General features: G+C 41.2%; 1 protein-coding gene across 5 annotated transcripts in view; it reads right to left on the reverse strand.

Annotated features, from left to right (window-relative positions):
- OSBPL6 (oxysterol binding protein like 6) overlaps window positions 1-13,990 on the reverse strand; it is a 227,190-nt gene extending 213,200 nt beyond the window's left edge. For 3 of the 5 annotated variants that reach the window (XM_090045369.1, XM_090045371.1, XM_090045368.1), the window contains exon 1: window positions 13,685-13,989. The gene's annotated coding sequence lies outside the window, so the exon portion shown is untranslated. Of the gene's footprint in view, window positions 1-13,684 lie in introns of all 5 variants that reach the window. The other 2 variants (XM_090045367.1, XM_090045370.1) reach the window with 2 other exon arrangements.
- Window positions 13,991-14,865: the final 875 nt, after the last annotated feature.

The raw sequence follows: 14,865 nt of genomic DNA on the forward strand, positions 1-14,865 counted from the left end.
AATACACAGGTAGCAAATGTCAGAAAAGTGACCAGTAAATTAAGCCTCTTCAGCACAGAAATCAGATTTTAATATAAAACTTCAGTAAATAATCAGCATTTAAAGACAAACCCAGTAATTGCAAGAGGACTAGCTAAAGCAGACTAGGAAAATCAAAACTGAGACATGTTTACAGCAGTGACATACTTGTGGACTCTCCTGGTTTAAATCACCTGAGGCTCCCTCCAGCTGTGACTAATTGTACCTCCTCCTGATGGCATTTTTACAATAATTTGTAAAGATGGGACCCTCACTGGATTATACACAGACAACTGTAAGAGTACAGTGTGTTTTTGACAGCCAAGACACCAAGTGGTGCTGAAGTAGTAAATGATCATTTTAATTTAAACTGATCACTGATGCTCGAAAGTGCAATATACTTAAGAGGATTAAGTGAATACTTTTGGAAACATGCAATGTAATCTTGTTTGTTAATGAACTTTTGATATGCTGTGATGCAACATCTAAATGTTTCAGTAATTTGAATAAATTAGAAACTATCTAGCAAATAATTAATTCAGTTATCTATTCCTTCATAATCTGTAAAATGTTAAGAAATATTTGTATTGTGACCTAAACCATCCTAATCAGAGAGAAAGTGTATGTACAAACACTGCCTCAGTGAACAAGTATTATTAATAAAACTTTTCTGGTTCTACTTCTCGTTTTACAGTTTTTCTTACTGATAATTCTCCAACGACTTAACTTACAATAACTTAGGGAATACGTATGTAAATTCTTCAAAACACTCAAAAAAACCCATCAAGGAAGCTGTGCTTAAGCAAGGATCACAGAATTGACCGTTATCCCTTCTAGCAATCTGTAGTTGATGGGTGCCTATATATGATAAATGAAGCTGCTCCAAAGCACTGGAATTGTAGCACATGGGAGCAAACTCAGTTAATCGAGTCTGCTGGAATGTGGCAATTGCTGCACTCCAGCAGCCTCCTGAATCTTCTGCATCAGCATCTCCGCGCTTAAAAATGGCAGCGAGGCCATCTGAACTAAAGCTTGTTCAAGAATCCCAAAGTCCCTTTGGTTAGGATGTGTTGAGTGCCTTGCTTTGCAGCTCCCTGGAAGCTGCATGGCAAGATGGTCAACCTGCCAGGTCACAGGGAATCCTGCCTCTGTGCAACCCAGCTCTATGCAACCCAGCACCCTGACCCAGTTGATGAGCACTCCTTGACTTGCCAGCCTGAAAGCTTGGGGGGGGGCAGAAAGGGGCACACCAAGCCAACTTCCCCCTCCTGCCCTGAGGGTGTGACTTCCCCACCCCAATCACAGCTGCACCTCATGGCTGTCAGCCTGCCATCATGCCCCATGGCTGTCAATTAAACTCAGCCATGCAGACAGCATGACTGTAGAGCAGAGACCCTGCCTCACATTCAATTTAAGGTGTGTTGGAAATCAGCCACACAAATATTATACATATTTTGTAGAATTATTTTGTGGCTGGTTTCCCATTCTGTTGTGCCATTAAGTTGCCTAAACACAAGTCTGGGTTATTATTTAAGATGCAATTGACAGGTTAATGGCATCTTAAACGCAACATCTACCAGGGGCCATAAAAGCAAACTACCATCATTGCATGCTCTTCAGGATACCCTCAACATAAAAGGCAATTTCTTTCAGTTATCTTTTCAACAAGGGAAAGCCATGAAAAATGTTGTATTGCATGAAATGGAGTAAAATTGTAGTGCCAGCCATAAAATGCATATTGCTCTTATAAGCATCCACAAGTCAGATTAAGTGAGAAAGTTGTTTAACCTCTGAAAATATGTATTGATGTAAAAAATAGACTGTTGTTTATTGTGAGATTTAATGCTAGTTAAAAAGTGCATTGCAAGTTGTACACAAAAGAATAAAAAAGTCTTAGTTAAAACCCATATTCCGGGTCAGATCTACCACTTCTGTAAATCAGCTTAGCTATACTGATCATAAAAGAACTGTATTAATGTAAGAGGGTTGAGGATATAACCCACCATCTTTAACTTGCCTTATTATTGTACATTATTTTTTCTGCCTCTGGGAACACTGACCTCTAGCTGATCTGACTATTGTCTACAAAGTGGTCTTTTTTCATTGTTTGTCTGGGAGGGGGTGGGGTTTAAGCAGTATTATTTCTACCACACTACTTATAATTAGGAAGTAAAAAATAAATTACAGTAACACTAGTGGGTGAAAAGAATGTAGTTTTTAAGCTAACTAATATTATTTACTAAAATTAAAATATGTTATCAAAGCTTAATTAAAATATTCCAACATGGCTATGGCAGAAACACTGGCTGAAGGGCAATGAAGGTAATGAAAAAGTGGCGCCCTATTAACTTGAGAGGAAAGAGTAGAGGAATTGGTGCCTAATCTTATTCAATATCTTTGTTTAAAATTATCTTAAAAAGGATTAACACAGACATTCAGAATACATGAAATTGAGAAGATCTGCAAGTATTAGGCAACCCTTTCCTCACCCCCACACCCAAATGAAAACAGAGAAATCTGGAAAACAATTATGCCGAAAGACAAAGGTGACAGGATAAAGATAAACAGAAATTTCCAGTTTGAGAGCAACAAAACAACAATGCAATTTGGAACTGCATATTCACAAGCATTAGAGCAGAAGATAACAATCTTTCTGTATATACCTTTGCTATATTTAATTCAGTTATTGAATAACACTAGAAATATTTGAAGGGTGTGAACACTAAGGAAGGCAAGTAAGTATTCAGAAACATCGAAGAGATGCAAATAGGGATAATAAAACAACATTAAGAAAGGGGTAAATATAAAGATTTTTATTAGTGAGACCTATTACAGGCTGTTAAAAGGTTCAACAATAATACTGGAAAAATTACTGTACTTTTTTTCAAAAGAGCTATGTGATTGACAGAATCCCACCTAATACCCACTTTCACTTAACTGTAGTAATTATATCAGTGGTTCCCAACCTTTTTAAACTCAAGACAACCCTCATTACCAGCAAAGCAGACCTCAGAAAATGTAAACTACAGTTTTAGTTTTCACTTGATTTGACTACAGAAAGAGTAATTCTCCTGTTGCCAAGAACTCAGAAAGACCACAACAGGTCAGAATGTTTTTTAAACACTGTGGGCTGCCTATACACATGCTTCATGCTTGGGTGAAGGAGGGAATAGGGGGGTGTTTTTTAATTAAAGTAATTCCTGGGCAGCCACTCTAATTCCAAAGGCTCACCATCACATGTATTAAACCTCTGTATGTTTCAAAATGGCCGCAAGATGCTTCATCTAAAGTTTATTCGATGAGGTTTAGATGAAGGGCCCCCAAAGCCATTCTGAAATGTGCAAAGGCTTAATGCATAGTAATTGAGCCTGCTCTGACATGTTCTAATTAGGACATGAACATGCATGTCTACAGGCATCCATGGATTCCTACTGAAATCTCTGGGTTTATCATGGTTGCATGCCTAACAGTACCTAGCACCTCAAAAGGATGTCAAGGCACCACAAGGGGCTGTGGAACCCTGGTTGAGAATCACTGGTTTATGCATTCAAGACCCAAGCATCTGGCAAAATTATATATATATATATATATATATATATATATATTCCCCCAAAATAAAGTGATAGAGGGACGTGTGAACCTGGAAAGTAAAGAATCTGTCCCTGCTTTGTACAAGTACACTAACAGCAATGGAAATAAACTCTATTTAGACCTAAGGGTACACAATCTTTCTTTCAGGAAGATGGATGCAGAGCTGTCTGCTTTATATTAGTCTCTGGCAAACAAGTTTGACCCGCCATTTTATAAATTTCAAAGTCAGTTTTTGAAACACCAATGATAAGAAACAGAAATGAATAGACACATGATAATTGCAGCTTAAATTCTATTCTCTCTAAAACCAATTATAACACACAAGCAGGTTGATTTATTAAAACACTTGTGCAAATGCCTCAGGGTTAGCCAATTGGACTCAATTCTAATCCTAATCTTTTGATCTGATTTCAGTCCTTTCCCAATAATCCTAGAGTTACATTTGCCAAGACAGTGCAGTGAATACTGTTCAATAAGAGAAACACTACAGAAGTCACTCAACGCTTTTTATTTAGATGGCTCTTAAGCATGACAATATTTGTACAAGTCAATGATATGGATCTCCAATAAACAAAATAAATTTTACTGTGTGCAAGTATAACTGCCATTAGGAAAGGATGCCTCTAAGAATGCGAGGTTAAAGAGAGAGAGAGAGAGATTGTGCATTATCTAAAGATTTTACATTATCTTTTACTTCCATAAGTGATGTACTTCAAAATGAGTACCAGTATTAACATGTGGATTATATCAGAGACTGAGAAAAGCCTGCCACTTAAACTGTCATTTGTGTCTATATGTACAGCATAAGCATCCATACAATTTGCACAGTCAGACCGACAGTTGCAGCATATAGCTTTAGACAGCTACAGAAATGTTACGTTTTCCAGTTAGAGAAGTGTTTGGTTTTGACCATATCCTTCTCCAGCAGAACTAAAGCAGGTTGGCAGCAGTTACTGAGTTAGTCATCTAGTGTCATGTCTAAGTGAAATATGGTTCTCAGATAAGTGAATGTGGAAAGGTAGGTTTCATTTAGCTGAAAGGAAAAAGCATAAAAAGATACAGGATTTCATACTGCAACAACTATTATATCAAATGCGTGGAATCAGTAAAAATACAGAACCAGTCTTCCAGTGATGGTATTCTGTAGCTAGTATCATCTTACAAATTAAGTTGTCTCCATACTTTATAGCAAGCCTATCTTTCTGTTTTCTATAAGTGATATATGGTATTGTAATTTCTCTTCTGAATGTTTTTAAAGAAAGCAAAAAGCAAAAAAATCCTGGCATCCTTTGAAGGAATCAGGACTTATGTTAGAGCTGATATCTTTTCATAGTTTCTAGGGTCGGAAGGGACCTGAGCAGATCATCTAGCCCGACCCCCTGCCATGGCAGGAAAGAATCCTGGGGTCAAACAACCCCAGCAAGATGTTCATCTAACCTCCCCCAGGGTAGGAGCCTGCACCACTTCTCTTGGAAGTTGGTTCCAGACCCTAGCCGCCCTGACTTTTATTAGATCAATTACATTTTTGCAAAAAAAATTCTTTAAAGTTGCAAGCTTTCAGGCACAAACACCCTCTTTTGCAAAAATTTATTTGATCTAATAAAAGATAATCACCTCTACCACAAGTCCTGATTCCTTTTGCCTCTAGACCAATACGGCTACAACCTGGATACCTGACGCATGGATGATATTGAATTTTAGCCGATTTTTTAAAAGAAATCTTCATAATTTTACAAGGAGGAAGCATGTTTGACCACCTGAAACCTGAGACCCTGCTCCTGCCTTTGTTTGAAATAATTTGCATCATCACAGAGCCTCATTGGTCATCACAGAGCTCAGAGACACCTTGCCACATAAGTGACTTCCCAGAAGAACATTTCATCTATCTATTCCTCTGTGACCCCAAAGTACAGCCTCCTCTTATCTAGATCAGGAGTCAACAACCTACAGTCCACGGGCTGGATCCAGCCTGCAAAACCTGAGATGTTGGCAGCAATTCAGTGGCAGGAGACATCAGCAAAAGGTTAGCACTGCAGATAAGGCAAGGGGAAGGAAGCATTAGGGGTGGGTGAAATGGGCCGTATTCAATTCGGATTCACCCTGAATCAGGGACAGGGATTTGATTCATTGATTCAGATCACTGTCCCGATTCAATTCAGCCAAATCTGAATCTGAAGATTTAATGCTGATTCGGCCATAGACAGAGCTTTAAATGTTTTTTCTACATACCTCGAGGTACCAAGCCTGGCTTGTGAACTCTGTGATGGTGGGGTGGATGAAGCATCCCACAGAAGCGTGGGGGTGGCCCCCGCGTGCTCAGCAGAGAACCTGGAAGTGGACTGGAAGCATTTCCGCTTCACTTCCAGGTCTGCCGCCGAGTGCATGGGGGACCCCCCTGCACCTCCCCTGGCTTAGCAATCAGCTGCGGGAGAACTTGCTGAGGGGGGGTCCCCCACACGCTCCCTGGTGGACCCATAAGTGCTTTTAGTCCACTTCTGGGTCTGCTGCCGAGCATGCTGGGGACCCCCCTCTGCTCCCATGGGACGCTCCATCCACCCCAGCATCTCAGCATTCACAAGCTGCCTTGTACTTTGAGGTATATAGAAAAAACATTTAAAGCTGTGTCTCTGTCCAAATCATTGAATCTTTCCGAATCGATTCAGAGGGTTCTGATTCGATTTGGAGAGATTAAAGGGTCTCCCGATTCGATTCAGATTCAGAGATTCGGCCGCCGAATTGGGCCAAATCTCCATTGAATCAAGTCAGCGACCAAAGCTTCACACAGCCCTAGGAAACACGGGACTGACCTCAGACTTAGCTCTGTTACAGCGATCCACCAGTCCTCAAAAACTATAGTCCATGATCTAGATCATTTTCCCATGGAGTTCCCATTTTCTCATTTCCTTTTGTATTATTTAACACATTTTTATGCCCCTTGCACCAAGGTTTTACTTTCCTGTTTTTCCCTTTGCACCAAGCTACTCACATTGACAGTCAACTAGTTAGGTGGCGTATTAGGAAAAGAAAGAAAAAGCAGCTTCCACCCAATATTTATGCAGAGTTCTGTCCCCCCTCCTCAACCCAAACCTTGAAGAGGTTTTACTGTGTGGGTAAAAGCACAAAGCTATCTGGGTTCTTTTCTCTCACAGCTGAAGTAGTGGCATATACTCAAAAGTGGAATCATTACCATCATGTGAGAGGAAATTTTATTTTCATTACAGTATTTTCCAGATGGGGCAGGAGGAGGAACATAAGTTGAAAACTGCTATGCAACTGAGATCAGAGATATTCAAAAATGAAATATTCAGGCAACAATAAATCAGAGAAAATATTTTTATGCTAAGTCATCTTTTCCTTTTCACATCTTCTATTATTCCAGTCCTCTGGAACTCACCTTACTCATGCTCATCTAGGGTTTTCAGTGTCTTCTCTGTGGGTACCTTAAGCTTTTTAAAGCTCTCCGCCGATTGGTCCAACAGATAATTTTGATAATAAATTACTATTTTCAATATTTTGCATTGACCCACGGACATCTGCCTGCCTGTTGCCTTTGCCCTCCCTAAAAATCATGTTTTGAATTTTTTATTATTTTTATTCAAGTTATTGTTAACATTTGTAAATTCAAACACAGAAGATGTGTTCAAACTCAAGATCTAAACCTCTCTGGAAAGGAAAGATACTTCAATTGTGGTATTCATAGAGTTAAAATGTTCTCTAATTCTGCCCAAATGATTTATTTGTTTTCAAGATAAGGTTCATTTAAAGAAAAAAAAAAAAAAGGACGCAGCACTACCCCCAAAACCTCTCCTACTTAGCCACTGTACTGCATTGAAGTGACACTGCAGCATTCACTCAAACTGATTACATCATACTCACTTTGTTTACCCCCTACCCCCCCCAGTGCTTAACCTGGGCACTGAAAAAGGCTATGCATTTAATATAAATAATGCTCATTAACAAAGGGAACAGACCCTGCTAACTTTTATGCACCTCATTAAGGCCTATTACATTGTTACAGCCCTTCTACCTCTAATAGCATTACTAAAATTAACAGGATGTAGTCAGTTCAAGGCTACTTCAGAAACCTTAAAATTGGTATCTCCCAGTTTTACCAATATGCACTTAAACAGAGTACAGTTAAGTTACAAAGCAGACAGTAGGGCTGAGAGTTTCTAAGCACTTAAGCAGGTGATGCACCTAATATGCAGATAGTGGGAGTCTGATATAATGTTAATAACAGGAAACAAATTGGGACTGTCACTGCCTGATAAACTTACTTGATAGGCATGTACTTTGAGTACGCTGTACAGTTTTATCAGCACAGAACACAATCCCTTCCTCAAAAGTTTAAGCTCTAAACATGGAAGTAATGCACCACATTAGGAAGGAAGACCAACAAAAAGCTTTTGTAGTAAAGTCAACTTGCTTTTCAGAAGTGCAATTTGTTTTAATTAAATAGTTTTAACAGCACAAGTCCAAGTGAACAGCCCTAGTTAAAAGTGATAATAAAGGAACCTTATACTAGTGTATCTTGTTCTCCTGTGCCAGCACCTATACTGGTATAAAGCAGTTTGTATAAATAAAATTATGTCTTTACTAGGGGGCTGTATCACTTAACTGTACCTACATAGTTAAACCAGTATATTTTTTTATGCAGTGAACCTTTAACAATGTAAGTTCTTCAGAGCAGAGACCAAGTTTTTTCATGTATATCAACTGAAACTAGCACAACTAAACCACATCTGCCTTTGTAGATGTAAATAACAAACTTTTGCTTCATCAGTTAAATGATAATTTGTTCACCTTGACTAATCCTTAACATCTCTGCCAAACTGTGATGAACTGCTGGCAGTCTAAATGTGGCTTTTATGATGAAGAAATCTCTTTTGTGTATTAAATAAATGCATCTATACTACCCGATTTACAAGAAAGCTACTATTTTTATAGAACTTTAAGATAAGGAGTCTTCCCATCTCTGAAGCACCATTGCAAGTTAAGGATATCAGTGTTTTACCGCTTCATAGGTATGGCTGTGAGGCCAAATATTTTGAAGACTACAAGGCTCTCAGATAAAACTGTGATCATCAGTCAAACTGCTGGCATTCTTGAATACTCTTGAAGTGAGCATTCATAGAAGTATCTTCTCTACACTTATTTCACAAGCTGATTCTCTCCATTGTTACAAAAACATAATATGCCTTGAAGCTACATGCCCATCTTTTTAAGCCTAGGGCTATAGAAGACGGAGGCCACAAACAGCATGCAGAGACCAGGGTAGGAATACCACTACCCTCACTCGGGAGAAGGCAAGAAATTGTAACTCCTTGTCAGGACAGTGCCCTAATAAGTATGCCAAATAGAAACAAAACCATTCAGATATACCCCTGGTCATCAGGTTTCTTCTGCTTGCTATCATAAGTTTGAGTCAAGCCCCAACAATACAAATTCCATACACCATCAGTTACTCTGAGAAGGCTGCATCTTCCAACTCCGATTAGAGTTCCTGCTCTAGTCATACTTATTTTTATTATTTTTACCTTCCAATAAAGTGAATTAGTATGTCATTTCTTCAGAAAAAAAAAATTTAAAACAAACTAAGCCCTACAGAAATCAAGAGACAAACTATTTAAGCTTGTTTCTAAAAATACAGTACTAGACAACCTTTACTTTAAAAGATTGCAAATAAATAACAAATATAAATCTTTCTTGGCAGGATCTGACCTGACATTTTAAGAAAAAGTGCTTAATTTTCTGATATATTATAAAACTGACCCTCTGATTCCCTTTACCACCCATGTTAACTTTCTGTAGGGGTGAGATTCAGTGAACAACATTTTACAAACTAAGAGAAGGAGCCTATAAGCTTCACTAGTTCCAGCTTCTGGACAGCAATCTTGCCTCACCAAAACTCCAGGCTTTCTGACAAAGCCCTTTCATTAAATTTACTCACCTCTTTACTTATAGGCCTTCCCCAGAAAGCCTCAACACTTTTTCCTGTTCTTTCAACAGTTCAGTATGTTGTAATATTATTCATCTATGTTTCTCCTAATAACTTAGTTCATGTAGCCCAGAGACTTTCCTCCAACACAGTGATTCAGCTCTCTGTAATTTGTAACTTAGGTGGGTCCAGTTTTGCTTCCCGCATTTCATATAGTGCTGTAGCTGGAGGTGGGGAGGAGGGTGGCGGAGTGGCAAGCAGGGTACTGCCCCAGGCTCCAAAGCAAAAGGATGCCAACAGGCGCTGCCCACCCAGGGCAGAGTGTAGAACGGAGCTGCAAGTGGTTTGTTTGTGGGAGCCAGGCGATGGGGGAAGGGTGGCTCCTGCCACTGTGTGCACTCCCAAGCAACCATGGGCGGGGGGGGGGGGGGCATGTTACCCCCAGACCTGTGTGGGGAGAGGGCAGGCTGCCACTGCGGGCTTTGCCCCTGATGCCAAACTTCATTGCTACAGAACTGATTTCATACCTAAGATACCAGAAACAAAATCAGGCTGGTCACCTCCTCCCACCCCTCAACGCTCCCTGAAAAGAATTTTCTACTCTTTTAGGACAAACCGTAAAAGACAAAAAAAAAGCAAAAAAAAAAAAACAGGCTCGCCATTCACCAGACTTTATGAACTAGCGTATAATAATGGTTCACAACAGTTTATCCTTTGAAAGTTGCAAGCTGGTACTATTAACTGGAAAATTACAACTCTGAAGAAAGAACAACCAGATGCAACAGTAAAGAAAGTTGTAAGAGAAAAACTGCTGCAATTTCATTTATTATTTTCTCTTGCATTTCAGTTTATATTACTACTTTGATTTAATGGCCTCCTCTTCCATCATGTTGTAATTTTTTTATTTTTTTCTCTTACCATATTAACTAGTCATGTCTTGAACTTGTCAACAATTCAACAGACTTTATATCTCCTGTGAACTTATTTAGTTTTGCACTCTGACATAACTTCAAAACTGGTAGCAACAAGTTATGAATCTTGCTGTAGCAAAATCCTCTCAACCAAAGTAAGAGGATGCATTCTTCAATGGCAGGAAGCCGGAGTGCATTCAAGGATGTGAGACAGCTCAAACTGAGTTTAATAAAAAAACACAATGCTTAGGAACTATAGAAAGAAAAAGATGACATTTGGAAACAAAAGGGGATTCTTCTAAATCAAAGTTGAACCCCCACCAAAATTTTTATCTCCAGAACAACCACATTTCCCCAGATTTAAAATTAATCAGGCAACTAGTAACCTACACAAATTTGAAAGATGAAGTAGGGTACAGAAAAAAGAATTCTGATATACCATCCTCAATCTTTCATGATGATTTGCAATGATAAGTAATCTAGAAATTATTCAACTAATGCTAAACATTAAAATACAGAGTGGGGAAAGGATGATGAGATAATATATCGCTTCCCCCATACATAAGGCCTAATGCTCTGTTAGGACAGGCTTAGTTTGCTAGAAAATATATATGTTTTAACATAGAAGTTGAGTGAAGTTTCCTTACCACTGCCCTGCTACACACAGCAGGATCACTTCTAGCATAGTACAGGTGTACTGAATCAGACTGTTAACTTTGCACAAAGAAACAGAACCCCTTGTTGGATACAGTTTTGCAGAGCTAAAAGCACAAAGTTTTAGAAAGCTAAGGGAAAATGTTCAAGCTACAACTTCAAACTACCATATAAAACCACAGGAAAGATACCAACTTTCAACAAACAGAGACCCTCTTCTATTTCAGAAGAAAACTCAGGGAACTGAAATTACCACTTTCATGGTTGAGAGATGAGTACCTTTTCTACATGCAGATACTCAAGAAACTGCAGGAAGGTGCTACAACTAAACATATTTTACCATCATCTGAAGCATCAAGCATGGAATGGCAATGCAGATTAGCAGTTGTATATCTATCAGCAAACTCATGAAATCAAGAGAAAGAGCCTCCTCTTACTGAGAGTCTAAACACTGAAATAGTCTTCCCTTGAATACATGTATATGATCTTTCCTAGTACAGATATGAAGAGAAAACTTTCGAGAGGGTTTTGCAAACTACTATTCAACCACAGATGCCACAAAAAGTCTGCATTATGTATTCACATGAGAATAATCATTTTTTCAGATAACTGTACTTACTATTTGTACTGAAAAATAACTTTTATCAAGTATCACTAGAATACCTTTAAATACTAAATCTCACATTTGATACTTAAGCTACATACATACATACATATATGGTATTTTGAAATGGGGGTGAAAAAGCAAGTCCTCTGTTTGTGTCAATTTTTAATACATGAAAAAAAAAGCTCTGTACCACTGACTCATTGGTTAACTAAACTAGTTTCACCATTTTATTCTGCTGAATTTCTGAAATGCCACAATCAACTCAGCTCATACCAATTACTTTTTCTTACTCTCAGAAAGTCAAGGTCATGTCATTTATACAGAATAAGTGTAACGGTAGTAAATGTGGACATGTAGACAAAAGGTAGTTTTAAGAAGAGAACTAATACAATCCAAATAGAACTACATTATGCAGAAGCCTTTGGATATCTGATGAGACTTTAATGTTGGAGCTAGTGTCATCCTATAAGTTAGTTACCTAGTGAATACAAAAACTAGTTAGTCATATCATGAAATAAAGTAGACAAGTTAAAATCTGCTATAAACATCTGGGCATTAAAATTAACAAATTTCTTGCTCCTTAGCTAACAATTACATAATCCAAAAAAGTGCACTGGTAACAGATGAATAATATAAAGATACTTTAAAAAATGAGCTAAGACCAACTTTTCTTTTGAAGTCCCTAGAAATTTCATGAATATATTTGTTTAGAGAGATTATCACATACAAATACTGTAGTTTGCTCCTCGACCTTGAAAATCCAATTCAGTCCGAGAAATACAGGAAGGTCTTCCATTTCATTTGTTATTAGTCCATAGCATCTGCATTGCTGTAGCTTTTGATAGGAATGTCAACTGTGCAAACTTGCATCATGTCAAAGTACTTATAAAATACAAAGGTTGGCGGTGGGGGGAAGCAATAATATCCATGTTAGATTATCACATTTTGCATTAGCACTTTTGGAGGAGGCAATTCCCAAAATATTGTTTTAAAAAATCTGCACAAGTTCAAGAAGCTTTGTAGGATTTTGCAGCTTTACTCACAAATTGCAACACAGCACAATCTTTTATTTTTGGAATTAAAATGCGTATCAACTTACTGAATACAATTTGACTTACCCAAAGCGTACATATGTGTTTTACACTGTTCTGTGGGGGGGGGGGCGGGGGAATCAAACCTAATAACTTCAGGGAAAAGCCAGTTTAGCTAACTGAAGGGTTTCACTCCAATTATTTTCAGTTCATCAGTTATATAACACCCAGAGCTGTCAGTGGGGCAGGATATTTAAGCTGCACTAGGTAGTTATATCACAGCAGGTGTGACATGATCAGATCACAGATCACAACTTTTAAAAGGCATGTGCCTGCAGATCCCATCAGGGTTGCACCCTGTTGCCCATCCCCAGCTTTGTCTCGCTGCACGCATGGTGTCAACATGCGCCATGCAGGACACCTAGATCCTGCCGTGCAAACCCTTTCCCCTGCTATCTATCATCTTCCTCATCCTTCCCACGAAGAGCTGGGAAATGGAGAGGCGTCCTCCGTGCCTGCCTGTGTCTCACCTACATCAGCTGAGAAACGCGGTGACATCACTGCCACCAGGTCGAAACGGACTTGCCCTGCTTGACAGGCAAGGCCTGGGCCGACACGCAGGCGGGTGCGCGGGGCCGGTCGCGGTGCAAGCGCGCACGTCTGTCTAGCTGGCCGGCCGGGGCCGCGGCCTGTGTCTGCCGCTCGCTCCCGCCGCCCAGGCCCCGGCTCCGGCTCCGGCTCCATCCCGGTTTCGCAGGCACCGGCATCAGCTCTCGCCACCCAGCTGCAATCCCAGCCTGTCTGGCGGCGGGGGGGGCTGCTGCAGCTGCATCCCCTCGCCTGAGCCGCGCGGCCACCCCCCGCTAGGAGATGCGCTCACCAGCACCCCCCGCCCGCACCCCCGGGCCAAGGTGCCCTGGCCGGCGGCGCCTACCTGGCAGCGGCGGCGAAGGCGAGCGGCGCTCGCTGCAGCGGGAGGGCCCGGGCCAGGCGCGGAGCGGCTGAGCTGCCGCGGTGCCGTCCTCGCCGGCGGCTCTGGCCGCACTGGGGGCGGCTCCGCCAAGACCCGGCAGCCCGGAGCGGGAGTCAGTGACAAGTCATCCTCGGCGCCGGGCGGGGGCGGCGCTGCAAGCCCGGCTCTGCCTCCGCGCCCCCGAGCCCCTGCGGCCGCCTCCTCCTGGCCGCGGCCCACACAAAGGCAAGCCGGGCACGCAGGGAGCGCCACGCCTGCGCCCGCCAGCCCAAGTGCTTCCAGGAGGGGCGCGCGCAACGGTTGCAGTGGCGCGGGAGACGAGGCGCTTCACGGTGGGGCCGCGTGCCCTGCCCCTGCGGAGAGGCTACAGCTGTGGCCGGAGGCTGGGACTGCGCCCGCAGCCCCGCGCCGGGCAAGGCCTGCAGCAGGGGTTCTCCGCCAGGGATCCTAGCACGGGTGCCATGCGGTGTTAGCACTGCTAGGTGTGCAAACGTGATTCACAAGATGAACCTGGAGATTTCAAATAGGGCACAAGTGTGGATTTCTTTCTGAGTTCTGTGCAACAGAAAAAAACTGCTCCCTTACTTTTCTATAGTTCAAAAAAAAAAGTGAAAGCCTAAGAGCTGGCATTTTCTGACTGGAGTCTATCCAGGGGTGCCTGGAGGCTAAAAAAGGTTGTGAACTGCCGGCCTAAAGCCTCATCCCACACACACAGCCATGCGGGCAGACCAGACTGCTGTGGCCACAGGCTTCTCCCAGGAATGGGAGTCACCCACAAAGACTGAAGTGCAAGATGCAGGCCTAAGTAAAAATCAGCCATGGAGAAAGATATCTCCCTCCCACCATCATCCCCTTCTGCTTGTTAATGTTCTGATAGTACTGGTATCAAATTCACAGGCTTCTCTCCTAGATTTTAGTGGTTTAGTTGGAGGAGGTTTCCCATCAAGCTGACTGGTTGTTGTAAAATAATATGTATCTACTACTTGAAACAAGCTAGGGATTTACTTCTTTAGCTCAAGTTACAGGTGTTCCCTCCTTTAGTGCTGGGTCCTATGTTCAAACTCTGCTTGCCATTTGGTGCCTCATATTTGTACATAAAAATATGAGATTGGAACTGCTCAGGTGGAAATAAACCTCCTAGC

This window comes from Crocodylus siamensis, chromosome 4, assembly GCF_052110815.1.
Source record: "Crocodylus siamensis isolate JL-2025a chromosome 4, ASM5211081v1, whole genome shotgun sequence".
NCBI classification, from domain to species: Eukaryota; Metazoa; Chordata; order Crocodylia; family Crocodylidae; genus Crocodylus; species Crocodylus siamensis.